Source organism: Sturnira hondurensis, unplaced genomic scaffold (genome assembly GCF_014824575.4).
Source record: "Sturnira hondurensis isolate 20B ecotype Veracruz unplaced genomic scaffold, ASM1482457v3 Scaffold0016617, whole genome shotgun sequence".
NCBI lineage: Eukaryota > Metazoa > Chordata > Mammalia > Chiroptera > Phyllostomidae > Sturnira > Sturnira hondurensis.
In genome coordinates, this window is record NW_028089248.1 from 6,031,456 (window position 1) to 6,051,931 (window position 20,476).

Below are 20,476 nucleotides of genomic sequence, written 5' to 3' on the forward strand. Positions count from 1 at the left end.
CGTCTCGCCCCTCCCCTGCCGGTCCGTGGAGAAACTGTCTTCCACGAAACTGGCCCAGGGAGGTCGGGGACCGCTGCGGCAAGGGACCGGCTTCCACGTTTAGACCAGTGTGCAGCCAGCACTTCCATGACGAAGGAGGCTGGCATGTGAAAACTTTGCTGTCATAGGGGCTTACACTTTCCTCAACAGTTTTGCTAGAGACGTTCCTTTATATCTTGGTGCCCCCAAATTCCGCATGCTCCCCGTGGCCCCCGGAGATAACCAAGTGACCCCAGGTCCCTCCGGTGACCATGCACTCCCCAAAGGGAACCTTGTACCTTCGCACACCACGCACGCTCCCCCCCCAGGGCCACCCTGCAACCCGGGAAGACTTCGCTGCAGACCGCTGGCTCGCCAGCCCGCTATCCCGGTCCCCAGCCCCCGGGAGGAAGGCAGCCTGAGAAAGTCCTGTCTCCTGGCTGCCCTCGCTCACCCCGGAGTCTGGGCAGCAGCCTCAGGGCCTGCCTTTCCCTGTTTACCACCAGGCCGGGAACTCCAGCCCTCAGAAGTGTGCATGCAGGCCCTGGAGAGTGAGCCCCCTCTCTGCCCGGTTCGGCTCTTGATGACGCCCACAGGACCCTTGTGGACACCCCCGCTCATGCACCACCTGCCGTGACACCCCACTGCCCTGCACACAGCCTTCCCCACCCTCCCACCATAGATCCACACACCTCGTGTGGGCAACCTGGCTCCTATTCTATTTAGAATCAATAACCACTTAGGATTACAATTCGAGCCAAACTATACACCATAAAATCCCCTGATTATTTCATTAGTAATTTGCTAATTGGCATTAGAGATTCAATTACACATTCCAAATATTTGATGAATTATTTTGGCTCCATGGGGAAAGCCGGGGCTGAGGACAGGGACCATACTTCTCAGGAAGCACCCGGCCCGAGGGTCAGCTCTCAGGAAGCGCTTGCGCCCACGCGCCTGGAGCCGGACAGCGGGGCGAGGATGCGCCCTGGGAGGGAGGAGAAGCCCCACCCCGGGTGGGGCGGCCTTCAGCGGCCTGAACCCACAGCCCCTGTACATCCTTTTCTCCTGAGGGAGGAACCTCTTGTGCATGGCTCTGCTTCCCACAACACAAGGCGATTTCTCCCACCTTGTCCTGCTGGCGGGCTGGGTTTTCTGACCTGGATAAGGAGGAGCTGCCCCCCCCCGCCCCCTCCATGTGCCCTGTGATCCCTCCCGCAGCCGCCCTGTCCGCATTGGACACCAGGTGGCCCCCACAACCTTCTCAGAATAGATTTGCATTGGATGCAGCGGCTCTGGCTTCCTCCCCTAAGGGGTGAGAAGGCAGTTTCTCCAGGAGAAAAGAGAAACATTGTTTCCGTGCGTGAAAAAGATGCCCACACGTTCACTTCTGTCTCTTCCGACCGTAGCAGGCACTGAGTCCCCACAGCTGGCCTAGGGGGCCCTGCGGCTCCAGTGTGCCTGGGGGTCCTCCGGTCCCCCGGGGCACACGCCCTGCAGACCTCGCCTCTACTGGACGACTGGCCACAGCACAAGGCCCTTGTATCAGGAGCCAGATGTGTGTCCCCCACCAGCTGGGCCCTCCACAGACGCCGCCTTGTTGGCCTGTCGTGCGGGTGGACGGGGAGCTGAGCTGGGTGTCCAGATCCGAACAGCATGGCCACCCAGTGCTGTGCTCAGCCCATATGGGGGTGGGGGGCCGGGCAGGAGCCGGGATGGAAGCACCTCACACCTGCCGCTTTCTCATAACAGACTGTGTGGCCGGCACACAGAGCGGGTCATGGGGAGCCACATGCAGGACCCTGGCAGCCTCACCCAGACCACGCCTGTGCCACGCCCTCACAGCCGGGCCATCGCAGGTCCACACCAGGCCACAGACACCTTGGGAGGATGAGGAGGAGCAAGGCCCCCCACGCCCTGAGTGTGGGCCCCGCCCCACTCCTGGAAGCGTGAAATGTGCTTGTCCTGCCCCCAGACCCGGGGGTAAGTGTGCTTAAGGAGCAGGTGCCTCTCTGCGGAGAGTGCCTTCGGGGGGTGAGTTTCCGGATGAGCATTTCCCAGACTTCGCCTGACACCCCTGGTTCCAGATCAGCCCGTGGCCCGAGACCCAAATGAGGGGCCACTTGCTCCTTCCCCAGCTCCTGGGCCGGCGCCACATCAGGGCACCTTCCCAGACTGAGTGTGTCGTGTCCCCAGATTCTTCAAACACAAATACATACCTGCCCCTTCACCCTCATCCACACACACCTGCAGACACACCCCACACACCTCCATGAGTGCAGAAGGAATGTGAAAGAGAGAGGCATGGGGTGCCCGGTCCCTTGGTGCCCCCGTGTCCCTCCTTCTCACGCACCTGTCCTTCTGAGGGTCCTGTTGGGCACTGTGCCAGGGAGTCAGCAGGAAAGTGACGCTGTCCCACCTTCGTGGCCCTCACAGCCCTGGGGGAGAGACACACGCTGACCTCCCGTAAAAGGTGACGTTTGCTTGGAAGGAAGAACCCGTGAGCAAGCCCAGGCGATAAGGTGTCACGGGTCCCAGTGTCGGGGATGGTGCCGGGTGGAGTGAGCGTTACCACCCGCGTTGGGAGAGGACAGAAGAAAAGGATCTGAGAGAAGTGACCGAGGCCGTTTCTGCCTCCTGAGGAAGGGTGTTTACAGGGAGGACATGACTGTCCCTCGTCCTGGGGCCACGATGTGGTGACATCGACCCGAGTCTGGGGTCAGAGGGAGCCTCCCCCACAGCATTGAGACGAACTTGTTTGGGTTGCTGGGGCAGCGATGAGACAGGCAGGACGGGGTGTCCACGTGTCCGAGAGGAAGAGAGGGGTCCAGGACTGGGCTCTGAAGACCTGCAGTGTGCCCGCAGCGGCCTCGGCCCTGGGTGGTGCCCTGGGGGGGGGGTGAGGGCACCGGGTGCGGCCTCCGGGGAAGGGTCTGGACCTGTCCCAGGTCACGAGGTTGGGGCTGCGCCTGGTGCCAACTTACATCTGGGTTCCATTAAGGTCGAGAGCCAGGAATGGGGGCCTCTTTTCTGGGTTATACGGTACTCACACCTACTATGGTAATGATTTTAAGATCTGAACACGGCCGGATTTTAGGGAGGGGAGCTCAGGATTCTTGGGCCGCTTTAAATGAAACCTTTCATTGAACCTGAGTGACTTCTGCAACTGATACTAAATGGCTCTGAAGTGCCCATGAGTGGGTGCCCTGCCGAACCTGCTCTCCTGAAGGGCCGAGGGCCGCGTGTGCGGGATGTGGGGTGGCTGGCACCCCCGGGGGTGGGGGCGGGGGCGGGGGGTTGAGCACTCGAACACGGCTTGCCTTAAAAGCTTCTGAACACGGTGCCCCACTGTGCCTGTCCACAGTCAGCGAATGACTGTCCATCTGCTCCCCCCGGGTTTCGTGTTTTCCACATGCACCAGGCGCAAAGGGGTAACGGCCGTCTGTGAGGAACACTGCCCCCGGTGCACGCGGTGAAGCCATCGCGGGTGTGGGGCGTGTGCTTCGACTCAGCGTCTACAGGGTGGAGTCCTGTGTTTCCACGGGGCCCAGGCACAGACTGTACCTTCGAAGGGGCACGTCCTTAAAACGTGCGGTTCACGCAGGGCTTCTGAAGGGTGGACAGCAGGGGCCGGCTGTGCCCCCCGACGGTGACGACTGAAATGTGTGGACATGGCCCGTTAACCCCCGGGGAGGACCCCCTGTGTGCCAGAGGCGGCTCCCCGGACTCAGACCTCAGAGGGCTTGAGGAAGGGCTGCGGGTGCGTGCTGGTCAGCCCGGTGGGACCGGACAGTGAGCGGCCAGAGCTGCTGGAGACCAAGGCCCCTCCTCCGACTTCGGTCCCAGGGAGCCTCCTGCTTTCTTCTGTCTGAAGCATAATCTTTCTAAGCTGCCAGTGACACCTTGGGCTCCTTAAGGCTCCTTAATCCCCAGGAGAGTTACGGCCGGAAGGGCCCGAGGCCCCAGCACCTGGCACCCGCCCCCCCCGCCCCCTGCCCCGCGGTCAGGAGCAGCCCCCGAGGCATTTCTCACTACCTATAGCACCAGCCATCAAACGTGAGCCGTGAAAATGACGGTTTTGCCCCCAGAGCCACGTGGCACCGGCCCCGTTCTGCGCATGCGCAAGCAGAAGCCGAGGGGTGGGCCCGTCCTGGGTGGCGCAGAGGCCGGGCCTCGCCGAGGGTGGGAGCGTCACCCCGCTGCCAGTCTGTCGCTGCCCCTTCCTGTCCCTGGGGCCAACGTGACTGTTTCCCTGGGTGCTGGCTTCGCTCACATTTCCCTGAACCAGGTGACGCTGGGGCTGTCACGGTCCCCGTCTCCCCGAAGGATCTTTCCTTCCAGATGGAAATGCAGGATGTGAACCCTTCCTTGTTTGACGTGGGGCTACACACACCCTACACCGGGCAGAAAAATCACCGAATTTTTTTCAATGAAAGCCCGCGCCGGTCAAAAGTGTCACCTCCACGCACTGGAGAGGCATCGGCAATGTGCCCGCACGGGCCGGCCCAGTGGGCACCTCAGCGGCGTGTGCACGCGCCCCTGTAGCACCCTGGGGAGCGCGCCCGCCGCTTCCAGTGAGCGTGCCCGATGTCACCAACAACGAGGAAGCCCTCCTCGTCCTCCTCGGTAGCGTTTCTGAGTCTTAAACTTGGGTGTTCGTGCGGCTCAGGTGCACAAGGGTGTAAATGACTCCGGCAAATCTGGTGACTTCCCTGTTGAGTGCACTGCTGAAAGTGGACCCGGCAGGTGGCAAACGGCACAGGGACCCTGGGACGGTGGGGACCCCGCGAGGACGCCGGCGAGAGAGAGGCGTCCTGGCAGCAGATTCTTCCTCCCAGGAAAGAGTTAACAGGAGGAAATAAAATCAGATATGTGTAGCCTCCAGACGTCCATTAGAGTGCAGCTTCCTATCGCAGATTATACGCCAGATGTTCCAACCACCTCCAATCATTGCAGATGTAATGGGGTAGAATACCGCACTTGGTGAGTTGACTGGCATTAATCCCGTATCCCGCACGAGGGAGAAGATTTTAAAATATAATTATATCTCATTAATGCCCAGGTTTTATCTCCTTTTCTCGGGACAGGATGCACTAGAGCGGCATTTCCCACTCGTGTTCTTTCTGTGTTTGGCCGGGTCCTGGGCGTGTCCCGTGGGTGCCTGTACACCAGCCTGGGGTGCAGAAAGCGCCCTGGCCCAGTTATGAGTCTGCCGCTCCCCAAAGTCGCCCCTCTGCACATGACATGTCTCCACATGGTCCCTTTATAAGAGGGGCTGTGTCCCCTACTTCATCGGGCTGGGCCACAGGATTCTTTGTGCTGGGAAAATCTGTATTTTTTCATCTGAAAGGCAACTGCCTGTGTTCTGGCTCTGCAAGGCACATTGGGAGGAGGGGCCCTGGGCTCAGAGGGGCCCAGTGCACATGGGTGGGCTTGCAGCCCCCGTGGGCCTGTGTTCTCATCCCCAGGCTCCCAGTGGGAGCCACCCGGGGACAAAGAATTTAATTCTCCCCAGAGAAATGCTGTAGTTAGAAAGCCTCTCAATGGGGGCGCTGGATTGAGGAATCAGCCCCCCGCCAGCCCTGGGTCCCCCAAAGAAAACGGCAACTTCCGCACCAACCAGCTCAGCGGCTTGTGAGACTCGGAGCCCAGCCCCAGCCCCGGCTTCCTCCTGGCTGGGCATCCCTCCTGCCTGCCTTTGCCTCTGCTCTGTCCCCTCCAGGCTCCTCCCCCGCCCCCCTGACCCCCCACCCTCCGTGAGCTCGGTGGGGCCCAGGCTGGCCCTGTGGGGGGGGGGTGCACTCTCCTTGGGCTGGGAAATGCCGGGGGCTTGCTTTTCGATGAGGGGAGACCCTGAGTGTTCAGGAGCCCTGGTTTTTTGTTTTTTTTTGGTCCAAACAAACCCTTAGTTCACGTACGGTGACATACTGGCCTGTTTCGGGAAGGGAGTCCAGAACGCAAGGTGGCAGCCGCCTGGGTCGCCAAGTCTCCCGCACCAGCCTCAGAGACTGACGCCCAATGGCCTCTTCCCTCCTCTCAGGTGAGAGAATAAAAGAATAAATTAATGGGCAGTGAAGGCCTTTTGGGAAAACCTGGGTGGGGCTGACAATTTAATGCCACGTCCCTCACTATCATTTTTGGCGTGGCGGAGGGTTTGACGGATTCTGCGGTAATGAGATCAACGAGACAGATGGCAGCTGCCAGGAACTCCGTGAAGGCCGAGGTGATGGAGAGGCGACGGCTCGGTGTCAGGCCGGGGGCACGCGGGTGCGGCGGGCACCATGCGGGCGGTTTTCGTGCTCGGGGGTGGGATGATCCCGGGGGGGCCAGGCTGGCGGCAGGCCAGCCGGGAGGGCCGGCAGCTGTTGGAGGCCCCAGGAAGTCCCCACAGGGTGTCGAGGGAGGAGGGTGTGCAGCCCACGGTGACAGGACAAGGCGGTTGGGGACGACCGGGGAGGCCCTGGGTGCCTCTGAGTCTGGCTCAAAAGACCCTTCTCGTTCCTGGGCTTGTTCTGTCTCCGGCGTCTTTAATACCCAGTTAGTCTGGATACCGCCTGCTGGAGACAGGGCTTCATCTCTCCTCTCCTCCCCCTCCCTTTCCCCCGGGCCTGGTGGGACTGAACCGGCAGGAAAAGACGGAGAATGTCCCCCCGGAGACAGAGCCAGAGCTACGGCTCAGAGTGGTGTGTGTGGACAGGGACTGCCAAGCTAGAATCTCGCTAAAGGGGGAGCTGGGGGTGGCGTGGGGGCTGGTCTCCCTCCCCGCTTCCTTCCTGGAATCCTGCCAGGCCAGAGCTCGGGCCCACGAGCTCTGGGGGGCGGCGAGGGGCTGAGCAAGCCTGACCTCGGCCAGCCCGGCGTCCAGGGACCTGCGCCCACGTGGGCACTTTCTCTTTGCCACTTTCTCAGGAGCAGTGCGGCTCCTCCTGAAAGGACTGGGGACACGTGCTGAGCACGCTCGGTGAGACGCTGCAGGATGCCCCCTGGTGGGCAGGCAGCTGCACCCTCTCGAGGGGGGCTCCAGGTCTGAAAAGCAGGCAAGGAGTCATGGCTTTGTATTGGGGTGCCCGCCCCAGTCCCCATCTGTGTCTGGGGTCCTTTGACAGCTGTTCAGTCTTGTGCTACAGCAGCCTCGAGCTGACCACCCAGCCGGTCCCCTCCCAGCGTGGACTCGGCCACGCAGGAGCATCAGGGCGGGGTGGTCAGAGGCGTCGGCCCACGTTGGAGCAGGCGTCCCGCCACACCCACGCATGGCCCACGGCGTGAACTGGGACACCTCAGCTCCCCGAAAACCAAAGCCGACCGAGCTGTGGTGGAAGTGGGTCGAGAAGCAGATCCCACCGAGATAGGAGCCCCACACCTAAAAACCTGTTAAATGGCTCTCCCTGTCAATAATCCAATTCACACTCGGGCAAGACAAGTCGGACGCTGTCAACAGCGGGGGACGCGTCAATGTGGAGCAGGAGATGAGGGGAGAGGGAGGGTGAGCGCCCAGGGCTGTTCTGACGTCTCCCGTTTTCCGGGCTAGGTGGCCAAACAGTCCTCTGTGGGGCCAGAAATTGCTGCCCGGAGCTAATCTGTGAGTGATACAATCAGTGCTGAGCAAGTGGTCCAGGGAGGTGATGCCAGAGGAAATCGGGACATGCCCCTCCAAGCGTCCTCATTGCCAGGAGTTCGGGGTCTTCCTGGAGCAAGGGTGCGGCTCCTGGAGGAGGCACCCGACCCTCTGAGCGCCAGCCCTGTGCCTGGCAGCGGGGGGTTGGGGGGCTTACTCCCCTCAGCCTCCCTGTGCGTGTGTGAGTGTGGGAGGCTGACGTCACACTGCACACACAACACTCAGCACACAAGGCCAGCTGCTGTTAGCTGTTCTGGTTGCTCACGGAGGCTCAGCTCCCACCTGCTGGGCCGACCAGGGGTGCGGCTGGGCGGGCCCGGGGGTGAGGGGTTCACCTCTGCATGCGCGTCCAGGGAAAGCCAGCCCGGGCTGGTCCTCTGTCGGTGGAGAGCCAGGCAGCAGGCCCTCGCCTTCCTACAGGATGGTGGTGCTCACAACCCCAGAAGACCCCATGCGGAGCTCCTTGACGTTTGGGGGAAATCTCACGTTCGTCGTTACAGAACTTCCCTTAATGCTAATGGCACAGGCTGACCCCTGCCACCCTCACTCCCACCCTGGGGGGCTCTAGGGGGCTCTGTGTGCAGCCCTATGCCCGGCCAGCAAAACCTGCCCTCCCACGCCCACCAGGCACGCTGGGCGTCCTGTTCCTCTTCCCTGCCGTCACCACTTGGGTTCACGAGTCTGTGAGCCCCTGTGGGTGCGTCTGGCCACCTACTGGTGGCCAGCCTGGCCCGGGGAGGAGGCAAGGACTCAGTAAAAAAGGGCTGAGTGTTCTACAGCCAGGGAGCAAGCGCGCGGGGCCAGGGAGGACGCAGGCAAACAGGCTTCGCCCGGCTCCAACGCGCCTCCTTCCTGCAGTTGGTTCGGTGCCTCGAGGCTTCCAGATGGCTCTGTTTGGTGTGATTCCCGTTAAATATCAGCGCTTTCTGAGCCCTGCGGTGATGGAGGTTCTTCCAGAGAGAGGCAGCCCCGGGGACGGGCTGTGTGGAAGGTGTCCCAGGATCTGCGGAGAGATCCCGGCCCCCAGGAGGGCGAGCGGCACTGGGGGCACCTCTCTGGGGCGAGGCGCCTCCCCCTTCCCAGGGCAGCTGCACCCCGAAGAGACATCGAGTTCTCTGGTTGCTGCTGGCTTTGGCTTGGCTACGGGAGCCGGTTTCTGCCTGTCTGATCCCTGGCAATTTAAGCCCAGGGCACCTGGGCCTCAGTTTCCCCTCGGGGGAGACGTGACGAAGTGCCTGCTGATCTGGGGTCCGTGTCTGTGCGTGGCTCTGACTTTTCCCAGCTGTCATTCCTCTTCCGTCCTTCCCGACTCCTGGTGTTCTCGGGTACCTTCCCGGGCGGACGACGGACGGCACAGCTGCAGACGCCCAGCCTGCCGAGGTGACCCCTCCGGGCCGCGGTTGAACAGGGGTGGGGCTTCTCTGCCTCACTTTTCCATCTGAGGGCGCGCCCACCATTGTCCTGCAACACAAGAGACTGAGCGCGAGCCCAGGCCAGTGGCCTGCTGATCGGGAGACTGATTGCGTCCGATCATCTTCAGTGGGACTGGGCCCGAGTCGGGGCTCGTAATGGCCGCTTTCACATGGTGACACGTTGTTTCTGCAATGGGGACTCCAGCGCCCTGTCTGGGAGTTTTCTGGAGAGCAGATATTTTCAGAGCCCCTTTGGGCACCGTTGTGTGGAGAGCGATTCCCGAGAGGTCACCTGGTGTCCCAGCTCCCGCCTTGCCAGCAGGCTGTATCGAGCGCCCCTCGATGTCGGGGACCAGCTGCGGTGATGAGGGCTCCTTGTAGGGAGCCTCTGGGTGTTAGGGGCTGTCCCCTGCAAAGAGATACTGGTGAGCTCCACGCACTCCCGGGGGACTTCCTGGTTTTCAAGCGTCGGCTCTGAAAACCATACCTCCTGATGCCATTTTCTGTGTATGGGGACACTGCGGTGTGCCAGCGTCTCTGATTGTCACAGAAAAGCCCCAGGCTTCGGGGTTGCAGTTCTGGAGTGGAGGTGGCTTTCTCCCCAGAGAGACGGCTGTGACAAAGGGCCTGGGACCTGCGGGTCATGCCCAACTCAGGCCCATCCTCCACGTGGGCGGAGGCCGTGTGTTTCAGAACCCGCTGCCGCCACGGTGGGTGAGGCAACTGTGCCGAGGGAGGGGGATGGACCCCAGGCGAGAACGGGGGCCCACCTCCGGCAGCGGCGTGTGAGCCAGGGGCAGCGGGCACGCGCTGGCCGGTCGGGGGCTGGTCTGAGAAGAAAAGGAGCAATTTGAAAACTCAGTGGAGTATTTCCTGGGGTCCCCAGGAGTCCCCAGTCTGCCGGCCAGGATGCTCCCAGGAACCTAGAAACAGAAGACATTCGCACCTCCGTGCGGCCGCCCGGGACTGGACGAAGAGGACTGGGGACCTCCCCACGCCAGACTCTTCCTGCCGGGCGGCCTGTCCCCGGCATTTTCATTAGCAGGGCATTTCTGTCCCTGTCCCTGTCTGCTGTTACGGCCACTCAGAGCCAGAGCGCGGTGGCAGCTAATGGACGAGGACGGGGACAGGACGAAATCCTTTAATTAATGCAAAATGGAAGCGTTTTCTCTCTGCACTTGGAGAAGCCAAGTACTTCGCGGCACTTCTTGGCACTGGATTGGAGGTAAAATAATTATGTACAATTTCCAGTGATTAAAAGATTGTCAAATGATTTCAGTTACAGCTTGAAATGATTTATCTTGTAAATGAGGAAGAGGGTGGAGATGGGACCCCGGGTGCTGAGGCTGGGTCGGACCCCGTGGAGACCCCCTCCCAGGCCCTGGCTGCCCGCCCCTGGGACTCCGGGCTCAGGACTTTCAGGGGTGCACCTGGCCCTTCCTGCTTTTGTCTCTCACTCGGTGTGTCTGGGGCTCTGCCGCCCAAGCAGGGTCTGACCTCTCTTCCAACTTCTCTAGTTCTCCCTTTGCATGAAAAATTTTTTTGAAGCAAAAGCCACTGGGTGTCATTGTACAATTCAGTGCCCTCGGGACTCTCCAGGCGTGGCTGGGACAGCCCGTCCCCGGGCCTTCTCTTTGAGGCGGTGTTCTTGAGGAGAACAGCTCCTTCAAGCTTTACGATTGCCCCTCAAGAAAGGGTTTTGTTTGTTTGTTTGGTTTGGTTTAAAAGTGGAGGTTGCACGTTGGAGAGGCGGAGTGAGTTTGCTGAAGGGAGTGCCGGCGTCAGCCAGCTGATGGCCCGATGCGGGCCGATGGGACCCACCGCTCCTCAGACCTCCAGGACCTCGGCAGAGACCCTGCCCTCCTCGTGGTGACACACGAGCCCGGACAGAAACATCCTGGGAGCTCGGGGTTCTGTCTCCCGGGTTCCGGGCATCTTCGGTGGCCGGCCCGATGCCGGGCAGCGTAGCTCACCTGCCCACAGGTGCGTCAGGGAGGCGGGCCTGGTGGAGAAGGAGGTGCCCCAGGGTGTGGGACAGCACCCACCAAGCACCTAGCCACTCCGAATAGGGGCGTGCCCACGAGGGAGGGGCCCCCCTTGTGGCCCCCCCACTGCCCAGCTCATCTTCTTAGGTGTGGGCGCCCTGCGGCGGCTCACTTTCCTTTTAAAGAAGTGGTGCCCAGTTCAGAAGGTTCTGGAGCAGGAGGGTCAGCCAGGCAGAGTGAGCCAAGTGTGTGTGTTTTCCAGCCAACCATAGACTCTGTGCTGAAGGGGCCCCTCGCCGTGCGAACAGGGCCTCGCAGCCCCGCGTACAGGTGTGCAGCGTACGGGCGGCGTATAAATCGAGTACAGGGAACCTGGGAGGCCGACCTACAGGTGACCCTCAGTGCTTTTACCGGTAAGTTTGGCCACGTGACTTTTCCACGTGCTGACCGAAGGGCCTGTCTTTCTACTGAGAATAATTCCACCCGGAGTCGCACTGTGACCACCGGCTGGAGACTCAGAGAAGCACTTGGAACAGCAGCAAGTCACAGAGTTTCTCCGCGGGGGGTCCTTTGGGGGGCATGACCCCCAGTTCCTGAGGAACAGCCGTGCTCACAGAGGGAGCTAAGTCGGTGTGTGTCTCGGAGCCCGGGGGTCCGGCCGGAATGGCGACAAATCGCTTCTTGGCCATCAGAGGGCACAACCCACTCAGATTCTCTGGGCTCAGTTCATGGTAACCATGGTAACGAGGGCAACCCCCCCACCCCCACAGGAGGTTGGGTCCTGGCTGGAGTCTCCTCCTCTGACCTTTGGCAGACGCCTCTGTCCTCCATCGACTTGACCTTGACCTTATCCCTGTGGGTCTGCCTCTGAAACCTGTCTATCCGGTTCCGTGGACTTCTGTGTCCGCTGCCTCGCCAGTCACACAGTGTGTCCTAAAATAGGTGACACCGACAACTGCGTGTCGGTATTTATCAAAGCCATTTTTTATTGCTTTTATTGTCATTTAAAACTTTTCAACCGACAGGGACTGCCAAGGTTTTATCGGATTTGCATCGAAGCTTCTCATTAATGGAGCTATAGGGCACTGGTTTTGAATTTCCTGTGTCCAGCCCCTCGCTGCCAGGACCTGGAAATGGGGTCGCTACTTGTATGCTGACCGGTGTCCTGTGTCCTTGGTAACAGCGCTCACCAGCTCTGTACGTCTTTCTGCAGATTTGCTGGGGTTTTCTAAGTAGGCAGTAGTGTGTCCTGTGACAAAGGCTAGTTTGATTTCTTCTTCTCCAACCTCTCGGGCCTTTTATTTCTTTTTCTTGCCTTGTGGCACTGGTTAGGACAGCCATTGAGAGGGTACAGAGGGTTGCCGGGAGGAGAACTCCTTGCCTGCTCCCTTTTCAGGGGGTGAGGGGCCTGGGGGTAGGGGGCACACCGTTCAGTACAATGTTCACGGTAGGTTTTCGGGGCCCGACCTTTAGCCGGTGTCTCTGAGGTGGAGGGATTTCCGTTCCGTTTGTGTTTGTGGAGGGTTCCATAAAACTGTTCATGGATGTTGAGTTCCGTCAGAATCTTCCTCCACATGCGTTCACGTGTGTGCGTGCGGTCCTCCCTCCAACCGCTGAGCCGGTGGGCCTTGCGGCCTGACTTCCAGACGGGGAGCCAGCCCCACACTCCGGCGTGCATCCCGCGTGGCCGTGGTGTGTTGCTACTGGTGCGCGTTGCTGTATTTAACTCGCTGACGAACGAGACCGCTGTGGCCGGGTTTGGAGGGTGCCGCTCCGCAGTTCTGCCGTCCGGCGCGCTTCCTGTCTGGGTTGGATGCCCGCACGGCCCTGCCCCAGTTTTCGGAAGAGACTGGGGGAGGGGCTGGTGGCGTTTTCTTCTGTAAATATTTGCCGGCACCTGTCAGTGTGAAACCCAGCGGAGCCTGGCGTTTTTATTTTTGTTTTTGTTTTAGATTTTCTTTTTGGTTACCAGTTCAACGTCTTCAGTCATTATAAGACTATTCAGATGGTCTATTTCTTCTTGGGCAAAGGTTGGCTGTGTGTGGTTTCCGAGGAATCAGGTCATTCGGCCTCAGTCGTTGAATTATGTGCATGAAGTTTCGCCGTGGTGTTTCCTTGCCGACTTCTCAATCCCTGTGGGGCCCACGCCGATCCTTCCTGTCTGCTGTGTGCGAACCACGCCGCCTCTCGGGTTTGTTCCTTGTCACTCGGCCTGAAGGCTTATCTTTTTTTTTTACTCTCTCAAAAATCAACTTTTATTGCTTCTTCTCTCCTGACTTTTAGTCTTCTTTTATTTATCTTCGCTATGTCCTTCCTCGGCTTTGGGTTGAACTCGTCCCTGTTCGGTCCCCCGCACTGTTTCCGGGCTGCTGGAGATGTTCGGGGTCGTGGTCAAAGCAACACCAGCCCCTTGCTATTCACTGACGCCCACAGTTCGCACTCGGGGCCGTGCCTTGAGTTGTATGAGTTTTGCCGAGTGTGGAAAGTTGAGGGAGAGCCGCTGTGTTTGCTGAGTGGTTTTACCGTAAATGGGTGTGGAAATGCTTTTGAGGCGTCTGCTCACACGATTGTGTGACTTTTCTTCTTTGGTGTGTTCACACGATGCGTCATAATAGTTGATTATTGAACCTGGGGCCAGCCTTGCACACCGAGAACACACGCCATGGCTGGGAGTGTGGTTCTGGGTACGCTTTTCGGATTTGGCTTGCTGCTGTTTCCCTGCGGAGCTCCGTGGGTCCGTGTGTGGGGGACAGTGGCCGGCGGCGCTCCTTTCCTGCCCCAGCTTTGTCCGGCTCGCGGGTGGGTGGGGTGCAGCGGCCTCGCAGCAGCAGGTGCTCCCCCGCTTCTACTTTCGGGAACAGATTCTAGGGAACTGGTACCATTTCTTCCTTAAATGTGTGGTCGAATCACCTGCGAAACCTCTAGACCCGGGGCTTTCTGTCTTGGAAACGGCTTCATGGAGAAATGAAGTTTTCTGCTTCCAAAGACCCCGCCCCCGACCTGGGTCCCCCGGGGCTGGGGCGAGGTCGCTTCAGTCCCAGCAGAGCTGGGGGCAGTGGGTAGGAGAGCACGAGGGGCCACGGTGGCCTGAGCAGGTGGCGAGCTCTCCACCCCGAGGAGGACCCCGCGTCCACGTCAGTAAATACCCGTGTGAGGGGCTGTGGGGCCTCCTGCTTCCCTCCTCGGCGGGGACCCGCCCGGGACCCGCCCCGTTTGGGGGCTGTGCTCAGGCCTCCGAGGTCGGGCTTTGAGGTGCGCAGGGCGTCCAGAGCCTGCCTGTCTGCCGGGGGGTCAGCCTTCAGAGGCAGCGCCCCTGGCCCCACCCTGCAGGTGTCTGGCACCTGCTCGCCCAGGCTGCGTGGCCTGTGGGGATGTTTTGTCTTCCTTGCTCACCCAGGCAGACCGCCGAGGTGGACGCGTCAGCTCTGCCTGGGCCTCGGGGTCCCTGTGGACAACCTGGGGTGAGCCGTTTTTATCTCCTTGCCCAGGGGGGAGGCAGGGGAGACACAGGGCTGGCCTGGAGGGTGCCGGNGAGGTGCGCAGGGCGTCCAGAGCCTGCCTGTCTGCCGGGGGTCAGCCTTCAGAGGCAGCGCCCCTGGCCCCACCCTGCAGGTGTCTGGCACCTGCTCGCCCAGGCTGCGCGGCCTGTGGGGATGTTTTGTCTTCCTTGCTCACCCAGGCAGACCGCCGAGGTGGACGCGTCAGCTCTGCCTGGGCCTCGGGGTCCCTGTGGACAACCTGGGGTGAGCCGTTTTTATCTCCTTGCCCAGGGGGGAGGCAGGGGAGACACAGGGCTGGCCTGGAGGGTGCCGGGCACCTCTGGGTCCCGATGGAAACCTCATTCCTACGCTGAGGAGGGAGGTGGAGACGTGAGGTCGGTCCCCGGGGCTGAGATGAGGGGGCTGAACCCCCTTTCGGCCCTGTGGGTGCCCTCAGAAAAACTGCTTGGCTGGGATTCCACCCCTTCCTGGCAAGGCACAGCTTCCCGTCTCCGAGGCAGAAGGGCTTATAAAAACGCACAAAATCGAGGCTTTTAGAGGCATCCTGGACGTCAACTAGATGTTGCAAAATTGCATTTTGATGAGTTCAGTGTAAATGAACCAGAAACATATGGATTCAATTTCCTTTGGAATCCACATGGGCTTAAAAACCAAGGGGGCGGGCGGGACGGGGGGAGATGCATTTGGGGAGGAGTGTCTTCGGTCTTGCCAAACTCCCCGCGCTTGTGAACAGCAGTCTGAGGTCTGCGATGACTGTCCTGGGCTGGGTGCCTGTCCCCGGTAAGGGACCACACACGGAGCCTGGGGGCGGCCTCACAGCTGTGTCCAGGGCCAGGCCTCGGGCACCCAGCTGTGTCCCTGTGCCTGCCCCGTGGTCCTGCCTGCAGGGGGTAGCCCCTAGGATCCCCTGCTCCAAGTCTGGTCTGGGGACCTCTGTCCGCCTCGTCCTGGGGGCCATGGTCAGACCCACCGACCAGGGCCTGTCGGTGCCCCGTGTGTCCCCGCCACTTCACCAGGAGGTGCTCCCGGTCTTGCGTTCACGTAAGGGAGGGTGGAGACGTTCGGAGAGGTGAAGCCCAGGGCCCTGTAGCTGGAAGGTGCCTGGGCTGGCACCGGAACTCAGGGTCCCCGCCTCAAGGCCCAGAGACGTCTACCCCGTGGAACGTTCTCTCCCGCTGTCAGCCAAGGCCAGGGGAGGCCTCTGCTCACCTGGAGCTGCGAAGAGGCAGGGACCCCAGGAGGCCTGTGGCGGGGGGCCGACACCGGGGTGTCCACGTGGGCCCAGAGAGGTGTGGGGGAGCCCTGTGGCCTCTCTGGCACTCCTGGGGAGGAGGGGTGGAGAAGCTGAAGGGAGGGAGACCTGGCCTCCCAGGCCCTCCTGCCATCTAGGGCTGTCCCTTCCCCTGTTTTATGTCCTGGGCCTGCAGGGGAGAGCTCGGGGCTGGAAGGTGCCCGTGGTCCCATGTGATCGCCAACCTCCGTCCACCCCCGACCGTCTGCTTGGCCCCCAGGGCTGCTGCCTGGTTCCTCCCGGCTTCCCGTTTCGGGATCCCGTCCCCACTAGGGGGTTGCTGAAATTGGACCCTGGGGCATGTCTGCAGTCCCCAGTCTGCCACCAGGAAGCTTGATGTCTGTCCTGCCGAGAAGATGAAGCCCAAACCCAGGGAGTCGTCCAGGCAGAAGACTGTCGGGGAGAATGAGCAGACATCCTGGGCATCAGGCCCAGGTGGTGCCGCTGCTGGCTAGTGACAGCGTGACTCCACAGGGCCCAGCCTGGGGAGCTCCCTGGGGACCGGAGACCGCAAGCTGATGCTGAGCCCTCCGGAAAGCGTGCGGCCTCCGTGGCTCTTGGTGGCCCTGCCTTGGCCCGGGACCGAGGTGGCCTGGGTCCTCTGAGGTGCGTCCCACACAACCCGGCCGAGGAGGTGCTGGGCTGCGGGGCCGCCTGCCGGGTATTAGGCCGCGACGGTCCTCATCGCAAACAGTCTGTCGGCAGCTTCTCCCAGCAGGGCTGCCCAGATGTGCTGACCCAGCATCCGCGCCCTGCGCGCCACACCCAGCCCCCATGTGCGCAGCCGTGTGGCCAGACTCCCTCCTGGCCCCCGCACCCAGCTGTGGCCACAGAAGAGCTTAGTCAGGAGGAAGAAGAGGAGGAGGGAGGCGGGCCCATCTGGGGGGCCCCAGGCCAGCAGCCCCCCACGTTCCGTGCTTCTGTCTCAGTCCCTGGGAATTTGGGAGGCGCTGGTGGAGGGGACAGACAGAGCCTTTGCCCGGGTCCTTCTTCATTGGGAAACTGAGGCCTGAAAGGAGGGCCGGACTTCCTCAGGCCCAAGTGGCGCATCTGCAGCCACGGGAGAGGCCGGCAGGCTCGGCTCTCACCCCGTCAGGCCGCCTGTGGCTGAAATAGTGGAATCCTCTTGGTGGACTGGACGGTGACCCCCCTGATGTGACGGGGATGGGTCTCTGCCCATGGTCAAGCTAGGTCGCGTGGCCCTGCTGACCCTGAGGCAGGAAGACTTTCCAGGTGGGGCGTACTCGTGACCTGAGCCCTTGGAAAGCAGAGAGCGTCTTCCAGCCGGTGGCAGGCGGGGACGTCAGAGGAGTGCCGCCCGAGGCCGGCTCTCGCTGGCTGGCCAGGAGGTGGAGGCCCTGGGCTGGCCGAGAGCCGGGGCGTCCTCCGGCCCTGTCCGCCCGGACCCACGCCGGAGTCAGTGGGTCCTTCTCCTCCGCCTGAGGCACCTGACGTGACAGACTCGCCGCCTATCCTGTCTGTGCCCCCCTCAGGTGCTCCAGGCCCCGGCACGCCGGCCCCTGAACCCCAGTCAGCTTTCCCCTCCAAACCCGCGCCTGCCAGTCATTTTGTGCAGCCCCTGGAGCGCCCTTCTGGGACCATCCCTGGGTCAGAGCCACCCGCAACAGCCCCCGGCTCCCCCCGCGACCTATGCAGCACGCCTCCGCTGCCCCTGCCTCTCCCGCATTGCCTTCCGCCCTCTGTCCCTGGACTCCATGACCTGGCTGTTCCCCATCTCAGTCTGAACCCCGTTTATTTACCTGGAGTGCGTGCAGGTGGGCGGGGCCTTCGTCTCCACCCACGAGTGAACGCCACCGCGCACCTCATTCCACATCCACAGCTAGGACCCGGGGGACACGGCAGAAACAGTAACAGAGACTTGGAAGTGCGAAGGGCCCTGGGTGCATTTGTCGCAGTGTTGGGTGTCGATGGTTGCGTCCCTCCCACGCAGGTCGGCGGAGCCGCCGGAGGTCACAGGGCTCTGGGCTGTCCCCTGGGAGCAGGATAGCATACTGAAGGCCGGAAGGAACTGCACTGGGGACCCCGAGGGGAGGCCCGCCCTGCTCTGCCCCCTGCAGAGCCTGGGGAGCCACATGCCGGGGGAGGGCCCCTTGGGGAGGGCCCCTTGGGGAGGGCCGCAGGACGGGGAGCGGGTGCCGGGGTTTCTGGGCCTCTGAAGTTGGCTGGTCCCGGTGTGGTCCTTTACAACAGAACTCCAGTCGTAAGCGTGGCGTTCTGAGTTGTCCTTGCAAGCCCTCAAACCCCAGGCCTGTGGTCAGTGGGCCAGACGTGTGAGTGATGGGGGCTGCTGTTCGAAGGGAGGGCAGTCTGGCGGGGTCAGGTTCACCTGCGGCGTCCACACTGTCTCCAGGCACCAGTGCGGGGCGGGCTGCACAGCAGCTGGGCCGTGGGAAGGGGTCCCTCCCATCTCCTCACACCCACCCGGCACCCACTCGGTGCAGCCCCAACGGGAGCCATCCTCTGCGGCCCTCTCTGCCCCTGGTCTGGCAGCACTGGGCCCTAACTGCTGCCTCTGTGTTCGGGCCCTGGCACGCCCCCTTCCCCCGGACGGCGGCGCCTGAGCTCCCGGGGGCACCTGTGCAGACGGGGGTCGGCCGGTCCCTGGCACGGGCCTCCGGGCGCCGTGAGCACAGTGCCACGGTGCCAGCGGTGGCCCCGGGACCTGTGCTGGGTGGTCCCTGGGACCACAGTCTGGCTTCTCAAGCTGCTGCACAGCAAACAGATGGTTCGACTTCAATTGTGTGTTTATTCGAAGAGGCTTGGGTGGGGCCCACGGAAGTCGCAGGCTGGGGGTGCTCTGTCCTGTCCCCCCCAGGCCACCACCGGCCCTGCCGACGATGCTTGGTGTGGCCTGCACCCCCCGAGTACGTAAGAGAGGGTCCAGGCTCTCCCTTGTCCCCCGAGAAGTGCGCCCTTGTTGTACTCAAAGTAATTAAAGAGATCTGTAAAACATGCCTGCCTTGCATTAGTTTACTGCACTTGGCCTCGCTATGTGAGAGGATCATAATTACTTAAATATTTCCCTTTACTATTTTTCAAAACATTTTTCTAAATTGTCAAAAAACATTCTGGAGACAGTTGGATAAAACACATAGTGAACATGTGTCTGATTAATTTTTTAAGACAATTAAGATCAAATGCAGAAACGACGGGAAGCGTCTTCCCCGTGACGATGAGAGCTGGCCTCTCGGAGGAGGGAGCCCGGTGAGTCGGGGCAGGCGTCGTCGCTGTGTTTGTCAGGAGCCCCCGGGCGCCCGGTGACCTCCGACGGACCAGCCCGCCCAGCCACTGCGGCGGGCAGCCGGCGGCCCGAGGAGCCCGCCTGTGTCGGTGAGGGCTTCCCGTCCGGAGCGCACCGGCCGCAGGTAGAGCGACATCAACTCTGTTTCTCCGGTCGTTAAAAACAGCTCCAGGGCCATCTGCTGGCCTCCTGGCGCGCGGGCCGCTCCCCATCCGCCAGCTGACTGTCCAGCCACCGTCCCGAGGCCACCGACGGAGCCGCCGAGTGACCGAGGGCACTTGTCAGAGGCGGGTTTATGACGCTAACGCACAAGCACTTCCCGAGCTTGAACTGAGATTTATTTTACTCGATTCCATCTGTTTTGTTGGGTCCTTTCCTTAAACTTATTTTTTAATTTTCGACGAACTGTTGGGAGCAAACTGCGCCGGCGCCCTGCCCCCTCATCCGCCGGGCGCCTGGCTGACCTCAGGACAGGAGGAGGCGAGCCCGGCTGAGCCGTTCCCTTCCGGCAGCCAGGAGAAGGTTCTGGGCACTGTGGGCTCTGCAGCCCCCCTTTGTGTAGACCTTGGGGAGCGCACAGGAGGGCTGTGTGTCCTGGGTTCTTAGCAAGAACTCCTTCAAAGGGAAGGTAGCTCCCTGAGGGTCACGGTACCAAAGCTCCTGTAATCCTCTGACCTTTTCTCCATCACATCTTTAAACTGTTTTGTATTACTTTTTTTTTAAGTGCACCCTGGCGGGTGTGGCTCAGCAGTGACTGCAAAGTCCACGTACTGACCCACAGAGGCATCCCACCGGCTCCGTCCTCCCCTCCTGTCCCCCACCCATTCTTCCACTGCCTGAGTCTTGCTTAGCTTTCAGGTGTCAGACAACTCTTCCTCCAGGAAGCCTTCCTGGGATGCCCTGCCTCTCCCAGAACAGCAGCCCCGATTCCAGCTGAGCCCTTCCCTCCGTGACTGATTTGCAGGCGACCTTCCTCACCAGCCCCCGGCCAGAGACCCCCACTGTCTCTGGAGCCTGCAGTGGATTGACTGCTGGCCTGCCAAGCAAAGGGTCACTGGTTCGATTCCCCATCAGGGCACATTCCCCGGGTTGTGGGCCGGGTCCCCAGGAGGGGGCATAGGAGAGGCAACCACACATTGATGTTTCTCTCCCTCTTTTTCTCCCTCCCTCCCTCTCTCTGAAGATAAATAAATGAAATCTTAAAAAAAAATTTTAGAGTGCAGAGGCCAGTGCTGGGGGTCGCTGTCCCAGTTGGATCCTCATCACAAGTAACGGCCTTTGTCTCATCCTGAGGCCGCGGGCTGATGTCGCGGCTGTGACTCCGCCCTGGTGGCCGGCATCAGTCTGAGTGGGAAGCTGTAGCAGCGTCAGGCTCACGAGACAGTGTCTGCTG